Raw genomic sequence first — 7,151 nt, 5'->3', positions numbered from 1 at the left:
GGTTTAAAATCAGCCTAAATTCATGTGTAGTAACAAAAAAACCTGGTTACAATAAGTGGATAACGGATTATAGGCTTATGTAGTAATCATGTGCCCATTTAAGTCCAATCAAGATAAATATCAGAGATAGAATAGACTGTCCAACAAACAGCAATGATGTACCAAGGAGGTGTACATGGTAAGGGGTGCTCCATTATGCCCAAGGGATAGATAATATGTGCAAGAACGGGTAATGGAAATAAGAGGGCCAGGCTTCCACTAAAGGAGATGGGAGCAGAATGTTACCACTACTTAGTGCCGTAACTAACATGCCCCCCCTCCCCTCAAAGGAAAGGTGAAGCATGGAACTAAAACGGAGCCACGATGCCCCTAAGTCATACCCCCAGTATGTAGCACTACCCATAAGGGTCATAAGAGACTCTTGAAGTCTGGCATGGTGTTCAAACCTCCAGGTTGTATAGTGCCCAATCTAAACATCCACTGGGCCTCACATTTGAGGAGTTGTTTATTCCGGTCGCCACCCCGGTCCAAGGGGGGTATATGATCAATCAAAATGTAGCGAATAGAGGAAACTGCATGGCCTTTGTTGGCGCAATGGCGTGCTACATGTTGTTCAGAATCGCGTTGTTTTAATGCAGTCCTTATAGCATGCCGGTGGTTTGCCATGCGCTCGCGTAATGTGCCAGACGTTTTGCCCACGTAAAAACACGAGCATGGACAAAATAACAGATACACTACGTGTGTAGTGGTACACGTAATGGAGTGTTTAATAGTGAAAGTCCGGTTTGTGTGGGGATGGTAAAATGTTCTAGTGCCAACCAAACCGTTGCAAGTCGTGCAACCCAAGCACCGATAGGAGCCCTTGATATTTTGTGTGGTACCAGATGTGTAACACTGTTTGGGGTCCGTTTTCATGGTAGGTTTCAAGAGGGGTACCAACCTCAAGGATCTTTTAATGAAAATGTATCCCAAACAGTGTTACACATCTGGTACCATACAAAATATCAAGGGCTCCTATCGGTGCTTGGGTTGCACGACTTGCAACGGTTTGGTTGGCACTAGAACATTTCACCATCCCCACACAAACCGGACTTTCACTATTAAACACTCCATTACGTGTACCACTACACACGTAGTGTATCTGTTATTTTGTCCATGCTCGTGTTTTTACGTGGGCAAAACATCTGGCACATTACGCGAGCGCATGGCAAACCACCGGCATGCTATAAGGACTGCATTAAAACAAGGCGATTCTGAACAACCTGTAGCACGCCATTATGCCAACAAAGGCCATGCAGTTTCCTCTATTCGCTACATTTTGATTGATCATATACCCCCCTTGGACCGGGGTGGCGACCGGAATAAACAACTCCTCAAATGTGAGGCCCAGTGGATGTTTAGATTGGGCATGATACAACCTGGAGGTTTGAACACCATGCCAGACTTCAAGAGTCTCTTATGACCCTTATGGGTAGTGCTACATACTGGGGGTATGACTTAGGGGCATTGTGGCTCCGTTTTAGTTCCATGCTTCACCTTTCCTTTGAGGGGAGGGGGGGCATGTTAGTTACGGCACTAAGTAGTGGTAACATTCTGCTCCCATCTCCTTTAGTGGAAGCCTGGCCCTCTTATTTCCATTACCCGTTCTTGCACATATTATCTATCCCTTGGGCATAATGGAGCACCCCTTACCATGTACACCTCCTTGGTACATCATTGCTGTTTGTTGGACAGTCTATTCTATATCTGATGTTTATCTTGGTTGGACTTAAATGGGCACATGATTACTACATAAGCCTATAATCCGTTATCCACTTATTGTAACCAGTTTTTTTTGTTACTATACATGAATTTAGGCTGATTTTAAACCTATGTGCCTTACTATGCTTTTCCATGTATTGTGTATCTATAGATACTTCCACCCTGACCTGAAATTGATTGATTCCCCTTTTGTGTATGTCCAATTATTTGGCACAAGTGATATCTGAGATTCACACTCCTGGATCAAACGCTGTCAATAATATGGCTATTTCATAAGCAGATGCCTCTCAGCATGCCATGTATGGCTTTTTAAATAATCCTCAATGCATCTGTTATCAATATGTTATATTACTACCAGCCTTAGCTCCGCAACAAAGCTCAAATATTGTTCTTGTCCACTAGTTATAAGTTTGCATAACTAATGGCCGCTTTTATTTAAAGATATCTCAATTTTTTATTTTATTATGCACAACAGTGATTGTCTTTTTCTTACACTGCTGCTAACACTTCGGTTGTTTCACTAAGCAGCGTTGATTATTGTCACCATGACAACCGTCTCTATGACAATTTTGGTATACACAGAACACGAGTGACTTGAATATTATGTATTATGACAAGCTTATGCGCACTCAGATTTTTCAATTTTGACTCACGAATTGTATAAGATGATGATTTTAGGTTACATTAAGTTAACTTGTCCTGTATATATATATATATATATATATATATATATATATATATATATATATATATATATATATATATATATATATATATATATATATATATATATATATATATATATATACAGGGAGTGCAGAATTATTAGGCAATTGTATTTTTGAGGATTAATTTTATTATTGAACAACAACCATGGTCTCAATGAACCCAAAAAACTCATTAATATCAAAGCTGAATATTTTTGGAAGTAGTTTTTAGTTTGTTTTTAGTTTTAGCTATTTTAGGGGGATATCTGTGTGTGCAGGTGACTATTACTGTGCATAATTATTAGGCAACTTAACAAAAAACAAATATATACCCATTTCAATTATTTATTTTTACCTGTGAAACCAATATAACATCTCAACATTCACAAATATACATTTCTGACATTCAAAAACAAAACAAAAACAAATCAGTGACCAATATAGCCATCTTTCTTTGCAAGGACACTCAAAAGCCTGCCATCCATGGATTCTGTCAGTGTTTTGATCTGTTCACCATCAACATTGTGTGCAGCAGCAACCACAGCCTCCCAGACACTGTTCAGAGAGGTGTACTGTTTTCCCTCCTTGTAAATCTCACATTTGATGATGGACCACAGGTTCTCAATGGGGTTCAGATCAGGTGAACAAGGAGGCCATGTCATTAGATTTTCTTCTTTTATACCCTTTCTTGCCAGCCACGCTGTGGAGTACTTGGACGCGTGTGATGGAGCATTGTCCTGCATGAAAATCATGTTTTTCTTGAAGGATGCAGACTTCTTCCTGTACCACTGCTTGAAGAAGGTGTCTTACAGAAACTGGCAGTAGGACTGGGAGTTGAGCTTGACTCCATCCTCAACCCGAAAAGGCCCCACAAGCTCATCTTTGATGATACCAGCCCAAACCAGTACTCCACCTCCACCTTGCTGGCTTCTGAGTCGAACTGGAACTCTCTGCCCTTTACCAATCCAGCCACGGGCCCATCCATCTGGCCCATCAAGACTCACTCTCATTTCATCAGTCCATAAAACCTTAGAAAAATCAGTCTTGAGATATTTCTTGGCCCAGTCTTGACGTTTCAGCTTGTGTGTCTTGTTCAGTGGTGGTCGTCTTTCAGCCTTTCTTACCTTGGCCATGTCTCTGAGTATTGCACACCTTGTGCTTTTGGGCACTCCAGTGATGTTGCAGCTCTGAAATATGGCCAAACTGGTGGCAAGTGGCATCTTGGCAGCTGCACGCTTGACTTTTCTCAGTTCATGGGCAGTTATTTTGCGCCTTGGTTTTTCCACACGCTTCTTGCGACCCTGTTGACTATTTTGAATGAAACGCTTGATTGTTCGATGATCACGCTTCAGAAGCTTTGCAATTTTAAGAGTGCTGCATCCCTCTGCAAGATATCTCACTATTTTTGACTTTTCTGAGCCTGTCAAGTCCTTTTGACCCATTTTGCCAAAGGAAAGGAAGTTGCCTAATAATTATGCACACCTGATATAGGGTGTTGATGTCATTAGACCACACCCCTTCTCATTACAGAGATGCACATCACCTAATATGCTTAATTGGTAGTAGGCTTTCGAGCCTATACAGCTTGGAGTAAGACAACATGCATAAAGAGGATGATGTGGTCAAAATACTCATTTGCCTAATAATTCTGCACTCCCTGTATATATATATATATGTATATATATATATATATATATATATATATATATATATATATATATATATATATATATATATATACACACACATACATACATACACATCACATTAATAATGGTTAATCTGTTCTTTTATCAAGTAAGTGTGGTATGTTTGTGTTTTGTGGTAAATTGAATTTCTAATTTTTAATTTTAAACACATTTGTTGACCCCTGAATTACATATAATCTACATTCCATGTTTTCCTTTGAGAGCAACATCATATTGTATTTATATTTCAGAACAAAATAAATGTAACATCTGTGTGTATTTGTACCAAAAATATCAGAGTTCACAAGATTTTTTTATGTAGTGGAAAAATACCTACATTTTATAATTTTCTTCCACTGGCTGCACAGGTTGTTGATGAGCTTGCATGCTGCTAGTTTTAATATTGCTATTGTTTACACAAAAGTGTGTTTAACTCCAACAAAATGTTAAGCACATAGTCAAAGTCATCTCCAGAAAAGCAATACACTAATGGCTTGTCAGTAAACATGTCCTATGAGCCCATCTGGGTCTGCACAGTTGTGTATTGCTGTCTCAGAACTGACATTGACTATGTGTTTAACTCTTTTGCAAGAGGCTATCACACTTCTGTGCAAGCACAAGTGCAATAATAAAATGCACTAGCAAACTGTCACATTTTATGTCCCTTTAACCCCTTAATGACCGAGGACGTGCAGGGTACGTCCTCAAAAAAAAGGCAGTTAACGCCTGAGGACGTACCCTGCACGTCCTCGGTGTGGAAAGCAGCTGGAAGCGATCCTGCTCGCTTCCAGCTGCTTTCCGGTTATTGCAGTGATGCCTCGATATGGAGGCATCCTGCAATAACCATACATGGCCATCCGATGCAGAGAGAGCCACTCTGTGGCCCTCTCTGCACCGGACATCGATGGCCGGTATCGTTGGTGGGTGGGAGCCGAATTGGGAGGCGGGTGGGCGGCCATCGGTGTCGCGCGTGACGTCACGGGGGGCGGGATCGGGATCGTGATCGTTGGGGGCGCGCACGGGCGCGCGCGCGCGTGCACGGGGGGTGGCGGGCGGGCGCGTGCACGGGGCGGGAGCGGGTGGGAACCGCTACACTACAGAAAAGTAGAAAAGGAAAAGTAAAAAAAAAAATAAATAAACTTTTTTTTAAAAACATCTAAGGGATCTGGAAGGGGTGGGGGGTTGGTCTTGGGGGGGGGGAAAGCTACACTACAGAAAAGGGACATATTTTATTAAAAAAAAAGCATTTTTTTTCACTAAACTGGGTACTGGCAGACAGCTGCCAGTACCCAAGATGGCGCACATTAAGTCAGAGGGGGAGGGTTAGAGAGCTATTTAGTGGGGGATCAGTGAGGTTGGGGGCTAAGGGGGATCCCTACACAGAAGCATATGTAAATATGCTAACAAAAAATGCACAAAAAAGCCCAAATATACCTTTTATTTTAGTACTGGCAGAGTTTCTGCCAGTACTTAAGATGGCGGGGACATTTGTGGGCTAGGGGAGGGAAGAGAGATGTTTGGGAGGGATCAGGGGGTCTGATGTTTCAGGTGGGAGGCTGATCTTTACACTAAAGCTAAAATTAACCCTGCAAGCTCCCTACAAGCTACCTAATTAACCCCTTCACTGCTAGCCATAATACACGTGTGATGCGCAGCGCCATTTAGCAGCATTCTAATTACCAAAAAGCAACTCCAAAGTCATATATGTCTGCTATTTCTGAACAAAGGGGATCCCAGAGAAGCATTTACAACCATTTGTGCCATAATTGCACAAGCTGTTTGTAAATTATTTCAGTGAGAAACCTAAAATTGTGAAAAATTTTACGTTTTTTTTAATTTGATCGCATTTGGCGGTGAACTGGTGGCATGAAATATACCAAAATGGGCCTAGATCAATACTTGGGGTTGTCTACTACACTACACTAAAGCTAAAATTACCCCAAAAAGCTCCTTACATGCTCCCTAATTAACCCCTTCACTGCTGGGCATAATACACGTGTGGTGCGCAGTGGCATTTAGCGGCCTTCTAATTACCAAAAAGCAATGCCAAAGCCATATATGTCTGCTATTTCTGAACAAAGGGGATCCCAGAGAAGAATTTACAACCATTTATGCCATAATTGCACAAGCTGTTAGTAAATAATTTCAGTGAGAAACTGAAAGTTTGTGAAAAAATTTGTGAAAAAGTGAACAATTTTTTGTATTTGATCGCATTTGGCGGTGAAATGGTGGCATGAAATATACCAAAATGGGCCTAGATCAATAATTTGGGATGTCTTCTAAAAAAAAATATATACATGTCAATGGATATTCAGGGATTCCTGAAAGATATTAGTGTTCTAATGTAACTAGCGCTAATTTTGAAAAATAATGGTTTGGAAATAGCAAAGTGCTACTTGTATTTATGGCCCTATAAGTTACAAAAAAAGCAAAGAAGATGTAAACATTGGGTATTTCTAAACTCAGGACAAAATTTAGAAACAATTTAGCATGGGTGTTTTTTGGTGGTTGTAGATGTGTAACAGATTTTGGGGTTCAAAGTTAGAAAAAGTGTGTTTTTTTCCATTTTTCCTCATATTTTATAATTTTTTTTATAGTAAATGATAAGATATGATGAAAATAATGGTATTTTTAGAAAGTCCATTTAATGGCGAGAAAAACGGTATATAATATGTGTGGGTACAGTAAATGAGTAAGAGGAAAATTTCAGCTAAACACAAACACCGCAGAAATGTAAAAATAGCCTTGGTCCCAAACGGACAGAAAATGGAAAAGTGCTCTGGTCACTAAGGGGTTAAATAGGGTTTTCTTTAGAATATTTTGCATTAAAAGTTTAACATGATTTGTTTAAGTTATACATAATAGAAATTGTATGGCCATTTGAGTCAAGTGAATATTGATTTTTGGTGTAGCTTCCATTACAACAAATATTGCAATTGGTATTTGTGTATCTCCATAAAAGAGAAAATGTCATTTTACATCTAATATTTATTTT

The sequence above is a fragment of the Bombina bombina genome, chromosome 5 (assembly GCF_027579735.1).
Source record: "Bombina bombina isolate aBomBom1 chromosome 5, aBomBom1.pri, whole genome shotgun sequence".
In the NCBI taxonomy this organism is placed as follows: Eukaryota; Metazoa; Chordata; class Amphibia; order Anura; family Bombinatoridae; genus Bombina; species Bombina bombina.
This window is presented reverse-complemented; position numbering follows the sequence as displayed.